The sequence below is a fragment of the Amia ocellicauda genome, chromosome 21, assembly GCF_036373705.1.
Source record: "Amia ocellicauda isolate fAmiCal2 chromosome 21, fAmiCal2.hap1, whole genome shotgun sequence".
NCBI classification, from domain to species: Eukaryota; Metazoa; Chordata; class Actinopteri; order Amiiformes; family Amiidae; genus Amia; species Amia ocellicauda.
In genome coordinates this window covers 18218245-18238719 of record NC_089870.1, presented here as the reverse complement: position 1 = coordinate 18238719, position 20475 = coordinate 18218245, and positions in this window count along the sequence as shown.

Genomic DNA, 20475 nt, shown 5'->3' with positions numbered 1-20475 from the left:
TCTTAATTGTAATCCATCCCAATCAAGTGCAGCTGCGTATTGGAAAGAGTTACGGACACGCGAGGGACAGTGAAAGTAATCAGGTTGCGAAGGTTGTAAGAGGGGACAGATATTTGTTAATAGATTGCTTAGGTAGTGTGATTTTCCGATTAATGTTTTATAGATTAGTCTTTTTTTATATGATTAAATATAGCAGAGGTCAATTGAGCAGTGCATCCATTGATGGCCCAAAAAGACTACAATTTGAAAAATACAAATTTACAGAGAATGGTGTGATAAACAAGAAACACCCAGTGAGCTGCCTCGTTATTGAGAGGGGTCAGAGGAGAATGGCCAGACTTGTTCAAGTGGACAGAAAGGCCACAAATACTCAAATAACCACTCTTAACAACAGTGGTGTGTGGAAGGGCATCTCTGAACACACAACATGTTGAACCCAGTTCCAATCCTCTGAACAGCAAGATGAGGCTAGAGTGGGCATGTGATCACCAACACTGGATGATTGAAGATTGGAAAATTGGCCAGGCAACGTCTCAAGACATGATGATCTGTAGGCATGCCATCTGACACAATTACCTTTTCTGGAGAATGTTTACGGCGACGCATATGAAACTGATGGATAAAACTATGTATGTAAACTAAAACTATGTTGGCATATGAAGTATATAATTGCTCTGACAGATATTTATAAACTCTGTGCTATTTTAAATACACTTTCTTCTCGAGTTGAAACATTTGTGCGCAGGAAATGTCAGAGGAAAAATGTTCACAAGCAATATGAATCATTGAAAGCTCTCAATGGCCTTTTGGAGCTTATCATAAAATAGTTATCTGACTATGTCACAGACATCTGGCCACCGATGAACTAATTGCCTCCATATTGAACATGTCTTGAATACCACAGGCAGGATATAGCTTAAAGTTATTCAAGTCAGGTGTTGTTCTGGTAGTGTCAAAGAAAGGCTCAGAAGAGAGTTTAAAAAGGCCACTTTGGAATATAGTACGTTTCCTCTATTTGCAGCCAGAAGTCTTCTAAGTCACACAATTGTGAACACTCTTGGCTTTCTGCTTTTGTGTTAAGCTGCTCAGCAGTGAGTAGCTGCTTCTTTCAAGTCAGTCCTTTGTAGGCATTTAGGATCTGCTTTTGATTTAATTAAATCTATGAGATTGTATAGCCAGCTGTCACCGATGTGAAAACTGTATAACCAATCTCCTTTAATTGCATTTAACTCCTATTTTCCGAATAATTGTGACACAAACAAATAGCACATTGTATCTAAGCATGTGAAAATCAGATTATTTATTATATTTTCCTCTATAATATAAGAGGACAATCACTTGACCCTTCTTGATAGTAATTTCTCTTTTGCAGCCCTGTGAATGATTCTAAAATATCTTCCTGCAAAACACCATTAACCACTCTCTCGAATAAATCAAAGTGGAAAAAGCTTGTGAGGTTTTCTCTGAGGTGCCTTATTACTTTGTTTTTTGTATAAAGCTGTATTCACTGTGCTCTTTGAAGCATTTACCACCTTCATAACGTTTTACAAGTCTCTCCCTCATAATATTGTTCTTCACAAATGGAAACGGGAGGCAGAAATTATGTATGTTGAAAGTTAAAAGAGGATATTTATTGCGCGTTCTGTTTTATTGCTCCCTTGCTGAATTCAAACTAGGTTTTCAAAGGTTATGCAAAGATAACTGTACCTGTGTTGGCAAATGTTTTTATTGAAAACATGCTGCAATCTAAAACAGTTGGTCTTGAAGGGAAGAATTCTCTTTGTTTCCTGGTAGGAGTAAAAATAAATAAATAAATAAAGTATTAGTAAAAGTTTGTCGTCTACAACAGCAAACATGTTTTATGGGAGAAAACTAATACAAACAAAACAACAGCATTTAATCATGCACTTTAAAGGTTTAGATCATAATCTGACCACTTAAACTGTGCAAAGAAATGTCCATCTAATATGCAAAGTATTGTTTAAAGTGAATTACATTTTAAAATGATATAAATTAACACATTTTACAAACACTATACTTAACTGTTCCAAACTTGGCCTTCTAATTTCAACAATAGCCTCCTAATTTGTGTCCATGCAAACTTTCACTGAAGAGTCCTGTGGCCCCTGGAATGAAAATCCTTTGTAGGCTGAAACATGTAGAGCCAGGGAACATGGCAAAACAAATGTTAGTAAATTCCCGAAACTGTAGAACTGTAGAAACTGTCCACGGTGACCGGTGACCTCCACACCTCGCTGTTACAATGTGAATACTTGAGAGATCATTCACACACTCCTGCTCACTTGACACTTATTTTAAGAAAAACAAGTGCTAGCATATAACTGGCTCCAGGAATGCTAGGCATCACAGATTTCTAGAAAAATGTGCTTGTTGTTGCAGGAAGCAAGAGATTTTATACCAGCACCCTCTCCCTCTCTGCAAAGCAAAGACCAGCATTAGTTGTGTAGATGTTACGATTAGTGATTTTTTTTTTTTTTTTTTTAATATTAGAGAAAGTCAATGTAGGATAACTGCTGCCTCCATATTCAAACTCTCTTACAAAATTCCCCAGGCTGTCCCATAAACTGCTCAGAACGTCATACTTCCCAAAACCTCAGATCTTGGGTTGTGGGGATTGTTATTGTAATAAAGAGGGAACACAAATTCTTCTCAAGTCTTCTAATTTAGTGGAACTCGTTCTGTTTTCCTCACCTACTGACTCGATCTTATTCTGCAAGTCAAAGGTTGACATGGTCTTTTTGATAAGAATGGTTATTGCTATGCTAATAAGTGTGAAACTAAGTGCAGGAAGCAGGGAGCACAGGCCCTCGCCCGGTGTTGACAGGAGGAGAGGCTGCGGACACGCTTGAAATGCTCTTCAGAAGCAGAATTTGGCATCCGAAAACCAGATGGAGCCGACTCTCACCCGAAGAGGCCAAGTAAACCTTTCTTTGTAAGATATACCTGGATGTGTTCTGTATCGTATCGTAGATTTCACAAACAATCTACCAAAAGAAAAGGATTCTGTACGATTTTTTGAGTGTATTACAAACTGTGTCTCCATACCACAATCACATGGCTGTACTTACTGTGCTTCCCATTAGTATAACACATATATCCCATAAAGCTGAGGGATATAAAAGATGCCATTCTGTAAACCCGTGCAAATCAGACCAGATGAGTCCTGGTGATGATGAAACGAGCAGCGCTGATCAAAGTCCGAACTCTCAAAAAGTCTTTTTCCCACAGTTTGTTTCATTAAAATATTTTGTATCTGTTCATCTGACATCTTGGGAATGTTTTCCCCTCTTTCTGAACTTTATTAGATGATGTTCTTCCAAAATGACTCTCTGAAAGGGATGGAATCAATTCAATTCGTAAGATTACTGCTTGTCATCACATCACCCAAACAAACAAAAAAGCTTTTGAATAATGGCTTGAGCAATTAAAACGAATGGTGGTGTGATTATATTTTTTTTAATTGGCAATTAAAACAATGCACTAATTTAAGTGTTAGCCTGAGCCAAAGTTTGTAGCATTAAAGAGGGATAAGTGTTGAAATGTAATTGTTTACCTTTAAAATCCATGTCAGCAGAGGTCTCTGAATGTTTACAAGATACTAACATTTGTCTGCTTTCTTCATAGCTCTGGGTCATGTGTCCATGCCATTAACATTTATTAAGCATGACAAATGCAATCACCCACTGCTATTATAAACAAGTAGGTAATTCCAAGTTGTTTATTTATGTAGGTTTTAGAGTATCCCAGGAAAACCTATAATAATTACTCAGGAAGTTAGCACAATTTTGCTAGTTGTTTTAACAATTAAAGCCGTGATAGATGAAGACTTTAAAGTGATTGATCACTTTTTTTCCCTTGCAACAATTGACCTACAAAGAGACCTTAACATCTGTCAAGACTACTTATGGGAACAGAAAGGCAACACACAATGGCACAGAACATCCCTAGCATCTAGATATTTCTACGAAAACATATCCTGTCCCTCTGCTTCCTGGCAATTTGACAGTGGCATACACAGTTGGTGAAGGACACAAGTATTTGTTCTCCTGCATGAACTACGAACTAAATTTGAAGTATTGAATTTGTAATTAGTCCATTTTAGAGCTACTTGCCTTTCAATGCTAGTAAAGGAAAGTTTGCATACTAACATCAAGACAAAGATTGCATGAAAATGAAAGTGTTGGGAGGTCCCAAGGTGATGCTGTCTTCAGTGTTTACCCAAAGCCATTCCTAGTGTGTGGAATTTGCCCATGAAGCATTGCACTTTTAGCAAACCCTAAAGAAAAGAAAAGTGTGTTGATCCTTAACTTCTAGAGCTGTTTTGTCCAGCTGCATACCAGTTAAACACACAAACACACACACACACACACAACTAATTCTGCAGTATATGTTAAAGTTAACACTGATGAAAACTTTTTTGGTCAGGAGTTGCTGAGCATGAGAGTCAGGCATTCGAATCCTTTCATCATAGCGTTCTCCTGGGAGCTCCTACAATGTTTATACTATGCCCCTTAGCTTAATGTTTCTCGACATGACATAACTGAGAGACATTACTGCATATTTATTAGGTCTGAGACATTTGGATGTGACAAATCTAAACAATTAGGGTTCCCCGCAAGATTCCCCAGAACAGATGGGAGAAGGTTGAAGCAGGGTAGCTTGAATGTTGTTCCACGCAGGTGTGCAACCACTAATGGATTCCAGCACATGAGTTCAAGCTGAAGGATGCCATTACTCACAAAAGGCAGAGACAATTGCAGGGAGGAAGACTGATGGTTAAGTGCTGATTTTTGCCTTGAACGGCCGAGGACTGGGCAATAGGATGAAGTGGAAATGTTTTAGTCTCTCCCAGATTGTCAAAGTGAAGCATCTTGTCAAGAAAGTAAGAGTCTGCAAGTGGGAAGCAGCAGAGTCAAATATTTCTTGTGTATCGCACCTAGGACACTTCTCTGTGATAGCCTGGGTGGAAATAATGTGCCATGTTCCAGACAGAAATGTTTCTGTGCCCTACTTTGTGAAGCGCACTTGCATTATCATTGCAATATTAACTCTACATGGAATGGAAGTGGCAAAAGATTTCAAGTGCACAATCAAAGTACAACCTAAAATAAATATGTAATACCGTTTGGATACTGATCTTTAACTTCTTCAGATAGCTTGTATACATAATATGACTTTAGTATGCCAACTGGCACATGCAGACACATATTAAAAGATGTTCACTGGCTAGAATCTAGAAAGGTATTCATTCCAGTGGGGAAATAACCTAATCCAAGCATTTAGAGCAATGCAATAGCATTATTAGCTGTCTTAGGATGGATTAATTATATTAAGTTACAGAATAATATAATATGTGAGTTTGTTTGATCGCTGGAATATAAAAAGTATTCTGTAACTGATTAGAATGCCTTAGGATATAAAGACTCTTGTTTGATTGGGTTCATTATCTTTATTATTCTGCCAAATCGGCTTTTGCTTATAGAATAGCACAAGGACCTACGATTAATCATTTTTTCATTTGTGGAATACATTGTGGACCAACACCAAACATTTATATTAATTGCTCAGTAAGATTAGAAATTAAGTCAATATTTGGCCTATTTTGAAATTGTCCCAGTTCTCTACAGGAACAATGTGGTTGCTGTGTTAAATTTGCACATGAGCTTTTAACAGATAATTCACAGTTAATTCACAATTATATAATTATTATAACGTAAAATGTTTTCTACAGACCTGGAAGAGTCTTACAAGAGTAGCTTAACAAATGTGACATCAATTCATATATTTATATCCACAGTACCTTTACAAGGCTGTTTAACAAATACTGATAACCTAATCCGAATCATAATGTAGTTCTAATCCCTGCATTTCATGAAAGGTCAGCAACTCTAGAGATTACTAAATCCATTAATTTGTATCACTGCTGGTGATTTCCTCTGAGATGAAGTACAGTAAAGTCTTTTGTAATGACTGTTTGAAATATTTACATTGCAGCTCTGATCTCGGGGCCACGGCTGGATGAACTCAACACATTATGCATGGCTAAGCAGGTAGAAAATGTTATCTTCCCACATGCAGCACATACAAAATAGTGATTATTATTTATTATTATCATTATATGCTTTGAAGCCAAGTTATATTTATACCCCAATGATTATTATTAGCAATTATATCTAATAAGGATATTAATGCATTTGAACTTTTCAGCGTATAACTCTCAGAAAGTAAGGATTCATCCACAAGTCATAAGACAACAAAAACTTTGAGATTGAGAGATTGATTTAAGAGCCTAAGGGTTCAAGATATATTTTAACATTTATTGCACTACAACAATATTATAAATACTTCATGATAATCATTCTAAGAAACTGAGCACCATAAAACTGAAAAACATGCAAGGTACCTGGTTCCAGATATTGAAAATCAATATGTGCGTGCATATATTATTCATTTATGACAAACATGTATTTCAAATGTCAGTTCTATGAGTTTCATCTGTGGACATAAAGTGAGTAGTCTGATGAGACTTCACAATACAATGACAGGAAGGAAAAAAAAGCTTAATGACAACACATAATTAATTCATAAGTGACTAAAATTGACCAGGCCAGGGAATGGTGCCAAACAGATGTTGACCACATTTGCAAGTTGGAAAATAAGATCGACAGATGTGCAGCCAGTGGAACAGGAAAAAAGACGCACAAAAGAGGCCTTTGGAAGCAATATCTAATGATATCTCAATAAGGAAAGAGGTGTGTTTTGATTATTAAAGCCTCATTTTCTGACTCATGCTTGAGATGCACAAGAACACAGTTTCAGAGGGCTTATGATGTCCTTTGATGTCTACCGTTGTGGGGTTCTCCGGTTAAAAACACACATGGAAAAAGAATGAATTGCACTGCGAGCCAATTTAGGCTTAAGCAGAATTCATAGATGACTTTTGTTGTATGACTTTCATCAATATATTCCCTGTGAACTGCCTATTTCGTTTCTTGGTTTTTGCCAATTTCATTCAGAACCTGTCAGATCTGATCTGTGGAAAACCACAAGACCTTTAGCCTCGGTACAAGTGTTTGAACATGTTTGACAATTTTACTATTCAGAAAGGTGAAAAAGAAAGTTTAGCTGCTTATGGGAAATAGATAAATAAACTGTGTGATTTTTACAGTAACAGGTATTTTATATTTGCTTGTTGACATGCACTGTTTCACTCAGGACAGAGACTGGAAACTTAAGTGTGTGTGATGTAGGGATATTCAGGATTGAACCCTTTGAAGCACATACATGCTGCTTTATTTTTTTTGTATAGAAGTCACTGCTGGAAATTACATTGACTGCCTGTATTGGTGTTTATGCTTTTTCCAGGGAAAATAAACACATTGAACCCTTCTGCTATGAAAGAAGAGCAATGTGCATTGATGCTGGCAGACAGACAAGCTTGTGGCGGTTTATTCCATGTCCACTCTTCCCAACCAACCGAAATGTTATATTTCCTACGCGTATTCTACAAAAGATGAGCAAACAGCACGATGTTTGATCAATGACCGTTCTGTAACACCATCTCTGCCTTAAGTTCCTTCTTTACCGCACCATCTCTGAGGTCAGTTTGTAAATCACAGCAGTACAGTGTAATGTGAAATTTGGTTACTGAAAAATAACTCCTACTAATATCTAATGCTCACAACATCATTCAACAACACATAATCAATGCACATTTGAACGATGAGTCATTATTTTTTGACATGGTCTTCATTCGGTGGAAAAGAGATGATTGTAATTGGACCTAAATTCTGAGAATCATTTTGCAGTGTTTCAGGGAATGTTTTTCAACAGTGATAACTTTGCTTCAGGTTATTTCCATCATGGCAACAACAGAGCAAAGTTTTGAGCAATGTGGTCAAACACAAAACCATGAAGAGCGTTCCAACAGTGCCTTAGTCTTGGACTTCTGCTTTTGCAGACCGATGGTCAAGACATTGTGACTGATGTAATGCAACTAAAACTTTGTCATCGCAGCCATTGGATTAAAGTGTGTCATTCCTGCTTGATCATGCTTAACTAGAGTCCACAACTCAGAGCAGTTTGATCTACCCAGGATTGCTGCCAGCTATATCCTGCCCTCAGAAACTGAGCTAGTATTAAAGTGTCAGTATGAATTACTTAAGTGTTAGTTCCCATCCCAAAGTAAGGTTGGAAAAAGCCTGGTTGAAGATCAAGTTCACATTCTCAGATTATGGGCATGTTTCAGTTGGTTTTTTATATTGGCTAAAACAACATTATTAAAAATGGTTGTGCTTAAAATTGAACAATTCATTGCACTATAATTAATTCTGATTAAAAGGGGGAGGTGACGATTTCTGCTACTTACTTTTGTATTCTACAAGGAAGGTATCCGAGCATGGACATGGACATTACAATGTATTTACACTTAGAACAACATCAAACAAAAGTATTCATAAGGTTCACATTTTATCATTCTAGTTTCAGATGGTGATATGAAGATACTTGGAAAAACACACAAACATTGTTTCGTTATCAGTTCCATTAGTATTAGCTACATGTTTACAATATTAACTGAACTGAAGTGTAACTTTTTCCCATTGCAATGTGTTGATCAGCCCGAAGCGTCACTTGCTCACAGATGGCCCTGATTAAAATGGCATCAGCGGGGAATTCTGTAATTGTTATTGTTGAGTCCAACTTACATGAATGCAAAACAATGTAAAGAGGCTCTGATGATGAAAACTATTTTGTCATCCAAAAAAAACAACCAAATATATATATATATATATATATATATATATATATATATATATATATATATATATTTGAAACAGTTAACCTTTACAGTAGGTACACCTCTGTTCTTTTCATATGGCATTTACAATACTGTATACAATTTGAGTATTTGTTTTGTGTAGGACAACTGAGCTCTGAAATAAAAAAAGAGACACGTCCTGTTTTACATCATATTGCACTATGTCTCTCTTGCCTCCATGTGATCGATTATAAAGTGAGGCATATTAGCTCACTTCCTGATTAGCTTAGTCTGAGGTGGGAGACAAGTATTTCTCAATATCACCAGCTTTGTATCTGTATTTAGCATTAGCAAACATTGGAATTGTTCCGAGCCAAAGATTTTCAATTAGCATCAGGATAAAATGCAATTTACTGCAAGCAGAGAAGAGAGTCAGACAGAATTGTGAGCTGATCCACCAATGCACTGTTTTTGAATGAGAAGGACTGTCGCCTTCACAGCAGATCTTACTGGAGTGCCTTATTTTTGCAGCAGTAGGTTTAGATGACAAAATAAAACGACTTCCATTGGGATTTTGTCCAATTTGTTGTTCATAATCCAGTCTAGTTAAGGAAGGATTCAAATTTAAGTGATAAGAAGGTACATTTTATTCACACCGGTCAGAAACTTTCAATCAGCATTTTTATTACTACATTAAAATAAAACAGCTTGAAAAAATGTCAGAGGCATTTCTATATGGACAATTTGTGTCCGTGAACTGATGGAAAATGTCCCAATTTCATCAAACAAGTATTTCAATATTTAAAGAAAATGTTGCAGTTTGAAATATTTGTTACATCAGAGTGTTGATAATGGAGTAATGCAGTTGCATGTGTCTTTATGAATACATGTACATGTAATGGGTTTCTTTTTATTGTAAACTGGAGGAAAAATCATAGAAGGATAGATTTGAAATGATGAAATGAGTCAAATCTGACCATTTTACGTTTGAGAAAGTTATGCTTATTTTCCTTGTGGCTTATGATTTACTTTTAGATATTAATGTACAAAAACAGATTGCCTGATTTTTCATGTATTTTCTTTAAAATGTCATTCAATATGTTTTGTTCATGTTTTCAAACGTCTGGATTTCTCCTTTTCCTATTTCCTAGGTTATCTTATTTTTTTTCTTATTATACGTGTTACGCAATACAATTTAATTTTCTATAAACTTAAATCTGGATAAAATATTCCTACCATTACAAGGCTAAGTGCCAGGGCTAAAACATAAAAACAGTAATTTTCTGACTTAATTTATAGCTAAACACAAGCCAAGCCAAAAACATTGCTTTATGTCTGGGAATCTTTAGCAAACATTTTGAAAATATTAAATAATTACGTTATTATCATGCCGAATCTCAGAAGTAAATGTAAATGCACTTGCATACGTCTTATGTTTTATTATCATTATTATCAATCTATGCTGAATGCAAAAAATAAAAACACAAACGTTTCTAAACAAATGTACTCTCAATTTAAACCAGCTGTGTCCATGTTCCACCGATGAGAGCTCACTTAAGTGTTTGGCATTTCAAGTAAAACTAAAAAGGCAGACTTCAGAAGTTCACGTTCTGAATTTCAAGATTCAAAGGTCATGCAGTAAATAAAAGGCTTTATTTGTCCAAACATTATGTGTCCCTGTCACGTCATCTTCTCTGAAATTGATCTTCTACAATTGAATTATTCCTGTGAATCCATATTTATTATTTTAGGCACATAATAAATGATATTTTTGGTACTGTTATTATACTTATTTAATGAGTTCATTATTATGTATTAACACTTGGGGGGAGAGCATATGGACTCTCTTTTTTCAAGGGGGAAAACACCCTATCCAGTTTCTGGGGGGGGTTGTGAGCAAATTTGTATACAGCTGCCTATTCTGTCACTTGTCCCGGATAATAGTTTGTCCCCAGTAATCCCAATTTTCATATCCACAAGGCATTGTTTGCAGAAACAGAAACCCATTACAATCAGCAGTTCACTCACAGTCCTTCACAGTTATTCCCAGCCACAATTGGCCATCATACAAAAATAAAATAAAAAACATAATATCGATAACTGTATTGTTGGTTTATTTTGCTACATTGTATACTCTTTTCCTCAAGAGTCTGGTATATTATAATATTGTAATAGTTGAATCATATTCAGGACATATTTACCATCACACAAAGTTTATACCTTTTTTGCCTTATGATATATAACAATATGATACATCAATCTTTCACAACGTTCATTTGTCCTGGTCCCTACAGGCAGGACCCTATGAGTCAGTGCAGAGTTTATTTTTCCTTTTTCTAAACAAAATGTGGTGAACTGATGGTGGAAAGAAGTTTGTGAACATGGCCCAATGTTTCATCATTTCATATTATTCAAAACATAAGTGGGATTTTAAATGATTACAGCAGAAGCTTAAACTATAGTGCCACCTGCTGTTATAATTAAATGATTTATCCTTATTTAATTGGATACATTGAGTTGTATCTCCATCTATAGCCAAGTTTCTTATTACAACACTGTTCCAGTTCTCCTTCCACTTTAATTACTTTACTGAAGCTTTTAATAATAACACGAAGGAGGCAATTGTCTCATAACACAACAAAGCACTAGTAAAAGTCCACAAACATTGGTCCGACAAACGATATAATGAAAACAGAGATGAATACTGCTTTTTTGGGCAGCAGATTAAAATTCACCTATAAAATGTTCCTAGGAGATGCTGGGAGATTTATTTCTGTGTCACTCATAATACTTAACCTAATGTCAGGCAGGCAGGTATTTGTTCAGTAGGTTGGACAGGGATTAGGGCCATTGTTGTCATGATCATTTAGCAGACGCACAAAGAGGGGTCCTCACCACATCACGGCCAGCACTCCTGCCCAAGGGCCTGCTGCTTGTGAAAGTAAACAAACGGGCGGAGGGGCTGGTCCCTTGTTGGCCAGCACAATGCCGGGATTAAGATACTGAAGAGGAGGTCAAGAACACAGGTTTGACCTCTAGGGCTCGTGAAGCAGCTTCTTCCTGCCGAACAACAGCAGGAGACTTGTCTTGGCCCCAACAGCTGCAGCAGAGAAACTGGGCAGGGCTTGCTCGACCAAATAGAAAATTGAGAGAGCAGGAGTTGACAAGGAAAAGACGGAGACAGCTCATTTAGGAGAGAGAGACCTCACAGCGTTAAAGCACTTATCTTATCTTCATCTTCAAGTGCGCATTTCCTACTTAGCCTGACTGCTCTCAGTTCTCTCTTGAGTAGTATTTGTGGATCTAAAAGCTTTTTTATATCCAGGTGACTGCATGGTGTGAGATTGTTTTAAAAGCTTAAATTCTCCCACATTTTTAAACATATGGCAAGCAAAGGTCGCCGTGTAACTATTCTGTAGATGTTTCTGTTTTGTGTATTAGGATTTTGACTCTCTTCTTCGGTTGCCATCATTTTTGTCATTGAAAGGGTCCATGGATGAATCTGAAACGTGCATCATCGCAATGAGGTGCGGTGAATCAACCTCAAGCATGAACAGGTGATGTGAACTGGCCTCAGTCCACGTCTGATCATTAACTGCAGGTCAGATTGGCGAAAATGAAACAGGTAGATTACACACCTATTCATTTGTATCTAATACAGACAACAGAAAAAGATAATTCACCTGGTTTACCTGATAGCAGCCTCCCACAACCGAAACACAGGCAATATCTAGTGGTCTCGACACTGATAAATGCACATCTTTGCAAACGTTTGCTGCAGCTGTAAAGAGTATTTGGTTTGCCACGCTTCACTTTGCTTTACAGTACTGCCCCTGAACCGTAAATAGGCTTTAACAATTTTAACAGGTAATAATTGTTGAAAATCAATAAAATCATCGTCATTGTTCAGTTTGTCTGATACATCTGTTGCATGGGGTGCGGGGCAATGTGGGTGTGTGTAATATGAGGTGTGTGTGTGTGGGTTTCCTTTTATATTGATTATTTAATTTATTGGTTGAAGAGACTGACTGAAGCGATCCGCAGGATTGGATTGATATAAATGGAGTGTATATTGAAGTTGAGTATTCGGACTGATCTTAAACTTATTAGGAACGCATTGGGTGGCTTCTGTAGGCTGCTGGGTCAGAGTCTTGCCCTGTTCACCTGCCAAAATAACTTAACCACAGGAGAGTTAGTATTTTGGAGACTGCTGTCTGTGTCTTATGTTACAGGGTCGGTTGAGAAGGGAGGTTTCTGTGGAGGAGCACTGGTGGCGAGACTGGGCCTAGGACGTTGTGCCTTGCGGGAGGGAGACAGGCCGGTGAGAAAGGAGATCCAAGGGACGTACAACTGGCGATGACCAGTTCTACTTACCCAGCCCGAACTGTGTAGTGGGCCCTCCGAGCCTCCGTTTCTCTAGTTTCTCCTTTTTCTTGAAGGTCGTGGTGCCACCACAGCAGCAGGGACCCACTGCACTGGCCCGGGAGGGACTCTGGACTCTTGGACCCAGACAGCGGAACCTGAGGACTTCTTGTAGACCCAAGCGCGGGATACTGGACAGTATACGTTTTGTGTATACATTTGACTTGTATATTAGACCCCTCTTTTAGATAAGAAAACACCCGTGGGCATAGGATCAATTTAAGTCTTAGTTAATTTTTCATTTTTATTAGTTTTAGATTAGAGGTCATGTGGACCTACAGTTTTCCTTTTCTCCTTTTTTTTTTTGCACAGATTGCCCGGGTATTAAACAAAGTTTTAAAGGGGGGGTAACTATATGGAGGGCGTGGACTTCGTGCCCCATTCGTAGATTGTGTGTAATAAACTGTTTTACAACAGTTACTGGTGTTCGTGCTGTGTGTATCTGGGATTGTCTGCCAAACCTGTGTGGAGAGAGAGAGCGGTTAGAGAGTCCCTCCCTCCTCACTTCAAAGTAAACAGGGAGTGGCGTAGTCGTGGTGCTCTCTCGCTGCCAGTGCCACACATCAACTAAAACATGTAAAGTACCTAAAATGTGAATAGGTAATGCTGAGAACCTTCTGCTTACCATTCCACCTGAATGGACCAGTAAAGTTTACGAGTCTAGCGCCGGCCGGTGTTGGTGATTTATTGCGTGCCATAAAAATGACAGAAAAAAGAGCTAAAGCACTATATTCAGAATGTAACTCAGGTCTTTGTAGAACTAGGCAGCTAGTAACACCGCAGGGACTAATCCATTTATCATGTCTGTAAGCATCAAAAGAGTCTGTCTCTTGCAAGTCCCTTTTATTTGTCTGTCATTAATTCTTCCCACATGGACTTAATACAAGCCAAGGGTGTATTCAGGATTTCAAAAGGCAATGTCAAAGTTATTATCCATTTGTACTAAGCATCCGTATCCTGGGTTTGTGCTGTGCCACAGTGAGGCTTTTTTATATGTATTTTACATTTCCAAATATTCTACCAGTCAGTGATTGGGAGCTTTGTTCCAGTGCCAAGTGTAAATTTTTCCCAAGGCCAAATGGTCATATTTTCTTTTCATACTACACTAACACAAGATAAAGAGTCTTGTTCTCGTGAATGATGCCTATCATATTAATAGTCACATTCATTATTTAACTTATCACGTCTACTAAAGTAGAGATCACATTGAAGTAACCATGGTCTGAGGGTGAAACATTCAATAGGTATCTCAAAAAATCTCACAATTCGAGCTGAAATTTAAAGAATCCATGTGCTTAAACTTCTATTGGACTATTTTTCCACAATAATTCATCAGATGTAAAGCATTTTAATTAATTTGCTAAGAGCATAAGTTGTAAGCTAACAACACACACCAAAAAAAGGACAGTCGTGTTAATCTCCAAACAAAAGTGATTTCTGTAGAGAAAAGCCATTCATAAGTATAAAAGCTATGTTTGTCTAACTTTGAAGCATCAGGATCTGTAAGAAAATCCCTCAACGCCTTGGTGGTCTCTGCTTAACTAAAGCATGTGAACCATGGTTTGTGTATTAGGTAACCAGTAACCATTATGAACTGACTACTAGGGTGAGGTATTGTTTTTTTCTTTATTTATGTCTATATACATCAGATATTGTATTAATGTTAAATTTCTAAAAATAAAAAATAAAAAACATTTAGCAAACTTTTTAACGTTTCCATTTCTCATTCGATGATAGTGGATTTCTGAAGCCTGGGGGATTCCACGTACGCCTCCTTTAGCATTTGAAAGGATCTGGCCCTACAGCTTATAAATATAATCAAACTGTGTTTGGAAAGGCAGATGTTTGGTGGGAGCCCCAGGAAAACTGTTGAAAGGAAGGTCCCAAACTGTGAGTAAACAGTCTTGTGTAGGTTAGACTGGTGACCATGAAACGCCAGAGAGCCCGAGCCAAGCGCCAACTTCTGTTTCTAAATAGTGTGTTATTCATGTCTTTTGCGTGGATGTTGATTTCTCTATATTTAGCAATGAAGTATAAACAGGGAGAGGCTTTAAAATGAGTAAAACAAATATTTGTGGTAGTAGCATGGGGCCTTGTACATGCACAGAACAGTTTAAAGAGTGTGCTGAGGCAACTTTAGTACCCTCATCTTATCTGTGTTTACCACTGTGTCCCACTCATTTCCATGTTTTTGCTCCTTTCAAACCCTACAATGTGTTTCTTTCAAGATAGTTGATCTACTTTGATGGAAGTAAAGTAATGGAGGGACCTTCTTTGATTTATACTTAAGCATTGACAGTGTAACGTATCAAAGAATATCTTGTGGAGAGTCAGTTGGCTGGCACCCAACTTGAGAACATTTTGAATGTTTACTTCAGAATTACTTCAAAATGTCGAACACCCACACACACTGTACCATACATTACTGTGCATTAGCCAATTCATACAAGCCCGTGGAGGTGAGTGACATGATTAAGTGATGTAGATGTTGGAGTGCACTGAGATCAAAGTGTTTGCTGCAGATTGCCATTTTTTCCTCTCTTTCTCAATGTGGAATTGCTTATTGCACAAACAATCTCCCCAAAGCATGAATGCAGACTTCACTGTTTCTCCTGCAGTCGTGTGCACAATAACACTTAATGTTGTGTATGGAAACTATAATTACTATCAAGGAGTAAGACAATGCAATGCTACCTCAGTTGACTTGATAATAGTTAACATAGGGAAGACAAATCTGGTGATTACATACTTCTTTCACTATCCAGGAAATTAGAACATTACACATCCAAACTGAGAGAGCATAAATGTCTAAATTAGACATCCGTTTTACAATTTTCAGTTTTAAAAGTTGTTTATACTCAGTCTGGAAGAGGGTGTTCTATCTTACTTATACACTATAACAACACATAAAGAGGCATAAAAAGTGTGATTTTAGACCAAGTGGGTTGGTCTTGTTACTTGATGTGGCTGTTGAAGGATGTTATGTGGTGGGTTTGTGTTCTTGTGATGACCTCTAGCTGAGTGGCACCGCCATATGGAGAAGCCAGTGTCACTCAACACATAAAAGAGAAGGCCAGTCTCCCTGGCAATAATAAACAACTCCTACAAGAACATGGGGTAGGAGCAACCTGAGTCATGTAGGAGGACTGAGAGTTGTGTCTAGCATGCTGAGTACAAGAGGAGGATAGGCTTGTTCAAGTATGTCAGAGAATGCAAAACCACAGGACGAAACAGGAAATGAAAATGTGTTTAGTTCAGTGCTCCATATAAAGCTTCCTACCAGAGATCCTTAATTAGTGTCCCACTTGTGAAGGTTATACATAGCCTACAATTTGAAGTTAAATGAAGACCGCCATGAAATCAGGGAATCACATAGTATTTTTCAAAGTGTATGGATCACATGATTTGGTCAATGTGAAGGTTGTTATTTTCTTGTAATCACATTAATGTTGTGAATTGAGCTTTGGACCTTAATGATTTTTAATAGACAACTTAATCTACATCTGTATGCAGTGAATTCATTAAGAGGTGCGCTTTGTATTGGATTTGGAGGCAACCCAGAGAGACTCCACAAGTGAAAGCTATACACCATTTACAGCAGTGTATGAAAAATGTTAGAGCTCACACACTGAGGCAGAATTTCTGGCAACAGATTCAGGTTTAAAATGGCAAAGACAGAAAAATAATGCAGACTGTTGACGCACAAATATAGAAGCACCCAAATCAAATATGACTTTTCAGAAAAATCACAAATGTGTCACCGCTGTCACTGTGGCATGCTAAATTAAGGAAATACACCAAAATATATTTTTAGAGTGGCAGAACTGATGGAAGTTGAACAAGCATATTTAGCCAACATTGATAGATAATTTTCTATTCAGCCAGACAGCCATTAATATCAGCTCACTTAACCATCCCACAGTAATGTAACTATTTTCTACCTCCTTAAGTTTTGCCATTACTGAGCTGTTAGATTTGAGGTTAAGTCCTCTCTCATGATTTCATTTTTTCCAACCAGGAATGCACTTACTGATGATTCTTATTCCAGCATATATAATTTTATCAGTGATTCTTATTCAGAGTTATACTTAGTTGAAACATTAAGATGAATCATCACCCTCACAGCCAAGCAAACTATAAGTGGACTTTGCAATGTTGCTGTATAAACATGTATTGCGAGGAATGCGTCATTCTATAAACACTGAGAGAGGTTCTCTTTCGTCTGTTGGGATACATCTGTACTAATTCGATGCACACTTATTATTAATTCCACATGAATACATTTTTCAAATACATATTGATATTTTAAAACCAATACATGCAATTTAAGTGAGGATAGTGAAGTATGTTAATTTCACCATATGGCTTAAAATTACATTAATACTTTGGATAAGTATTAAACACTTAGACCTAGAACGTTAAATTAGCATATTTTATGTATGCTTCAGAAGCGTTTGCTTTACCTGCTGTTTCCAATGAAGAGGGTGGGAGATTGATATTAAACAAAGAAACATCTGTTCCCATAAGGGGCTGCTATAAACCACAGCTTTCACCCTCTTCCAAAACAGACTTTGATTAGATTCTTGTACATTGTTTAAGATGGCAGAAAGTTATCTTTAAATATCTTTAAATATCACACACTTAATAGCAGAGAAAATAAATATAGTTTTTATGGGTACTATGAAAAACCAGCACAGTATTCAAAAATAATGTATGACATAATATTACAGGCCATGGTTAATTTTCTTCTGTTATTTTAAAAATGTATTTATTATTAAATGTACAGATAATATTTTTGTCTAAGATGATCTATCACTCAATTACACAAGTATAGTTTGATAGAATACTATTCCAATTTAGTTATACATTGTGACTGCCTTTGGTTACTTTATAAATGTACTTTTCTATTGGTAGATGTATATGTATTAATGCATGCAGACACTTAGCCAACACCTTCATTCTTCTTCTTCTTCTTCTTCTTCTTCTTCTTCTTCTTCTTCATCTAATAATAATAATAATAATAATAATAATAATAATAATAATAATAACAATAAAATTTGAGGCCTGATTGCAGGTGGTGGGCTGTATCATAACACAATGATTAGGCTCCATGATCTCCCCATGGTATTTATTTTCCTAATTTCTATTTGCATATTAAGCCAGCTGGGCACCCGAGCGAAATTAGCAATATGTCACAATACTGCCATCAAGTGACCAGACTTGGAATGGTTAATTAGCAAAAAGCATGATTAATGAACACTAATTACATCACCAATCAATAAACTTGCTTGGGTGTCAGGTCCACGTTTCGGAGGTGGTGTGGTGTGTGCAAGGTGTGTGCACATCATGGTAAAAAAGATGGTAAACATATGGTAGGAATGTGGTAAAATCATACTAAAACATGAAAATATCAAAGTCAAAACTTGGGTAACAAAACGAGTACAGTGTTCCATGGTAAAAACATAGTGTGGTGTGGTGTATCATGGAATATTATGGCAAAGCGGGGGTTTCCAACCCTGGCCCTGGAGGAGGCCCTTCCCTGCTGGTTTTTGTTCCAACTGAGCTCTCAATTACTTAATTTAATTTTTATTGAAGTAACAACCTGCTGAGATTTGACTTTTTTAATGGTGTAATAAAATAGTTGGTTATTTAAGAAGTTCTTCATAGGATTCTATACTTAATATAACATCCCTACTGTTTAAATAATTAATAATATCTGATTTAGGAAATTAATAGTTCAATTAAGGTTCAATTAAGTAATTTAGCGATCGATTGGAACAAAAAGCAAAAGTTGTTTCACTGAAACCAAGCAATAATACACATTTAATTTATGTGGAAAAACAACAAAACAACTTTTTTAATGTTGTGGGGTTATACACACGCTCTGTTAAACTACTGCAGTATGTGTGATTGTTGCAGAACATTTACAAAATGTACAATTCAGATTGGATACACATTACTAACATACTGTTTAAAATGTAAACACCATTTGGAAACTAAAATGTTGCAGGTGAGTAAACATTGTTTTGGAAAACAGTGTGCAAACAGAACATTAACTAAAGGTAAAACTTAAGCAAACTGAAATTTTGCCATGTGTAAACGTGTTGTTCAATCTCCATCATGTTTACAGAAAATAATGAGTGAAATCATGGTTTACATAAATGTTTACAACTTGTGTAAAATTTGTAAACCTTTCATTTCATATGTTTTACTGTATGTTCAAATGTGTTGTAAACACTACATTTCATGCAGTGCCTCCGCTCCACTCCCAGTCTAGCACAGGCGCTACGCCAAAACACCAGAGAACCGATTCGGCAGGTTTACACTGTACTTCACATTGATTACGTCACTGTGACGACTTCATGCGCACACTACTGCTTAACCTACTAGCCGCGTTCACGACACGCATACTTTGCCGAGTCTGCGCAGACTTTTCGCAGACTCTGCGACGAAACTGTCCACGTTACCCGTCTGCATGAACTCAGCCGGAAAACACATCACAATGCGACGCATCCACCAGCTGCAAAGTCTGCACAGCCGCGCAGCTGCTCAAGAGGGACTGCGCAGGTGCAGCCGCGGCTTCATAACAACAAACGAGCGCTGAGTGACAAAGACGTGTCAATCAGAGACAGAGACCCTGCAGGGGCAGCGCCACCTAGCCAGTGTGAATCACCCTGAGTCATGTCATGAAGGATCTTATGAATTTCATACGAGATAAGTAACAGAAATATAGTATTTGAAAGATTGACAGTTCAACAATAAAAGAACATGCATGTGTAGTGGTGTTCGTATACATTATAACCTAATTTCCACGTATTATGTGAATTTGTAAATCGCACACCTGGCAAGGAAATGCATACAAACTATTGTGCATGTGTATTTATCTGAATGCACAGGTTTAATGTAGATTTGAAACCAGTGTATATATAATATTGTACACACAAACAATCTTGTAATTAATTTGACCAGTATGTGAGTTTTTAACCCTTAAGTGTCCCAACTATGAGTAGGAATAAAGATTTCCACTAATTAAAGATTACTAACGGATCGTAAAGCTACTTAACCTGATATGAACTGATTAAATGGCTCATTTTCTGATTACACTGTAAAGTATGAAGCTGATCTTCGATTGCATGAACGTCTGTGATCAGGACTGACTTCTCAGCAGCGCCTCCATGTTTGTTCTGCTGAGTCTGCAGCTGCACTGCCAGAGCTGTCCACACTGCGTCTGCGCAGACCGTGACGTCACACGCAGACTCCCGTCTGCAATCTAG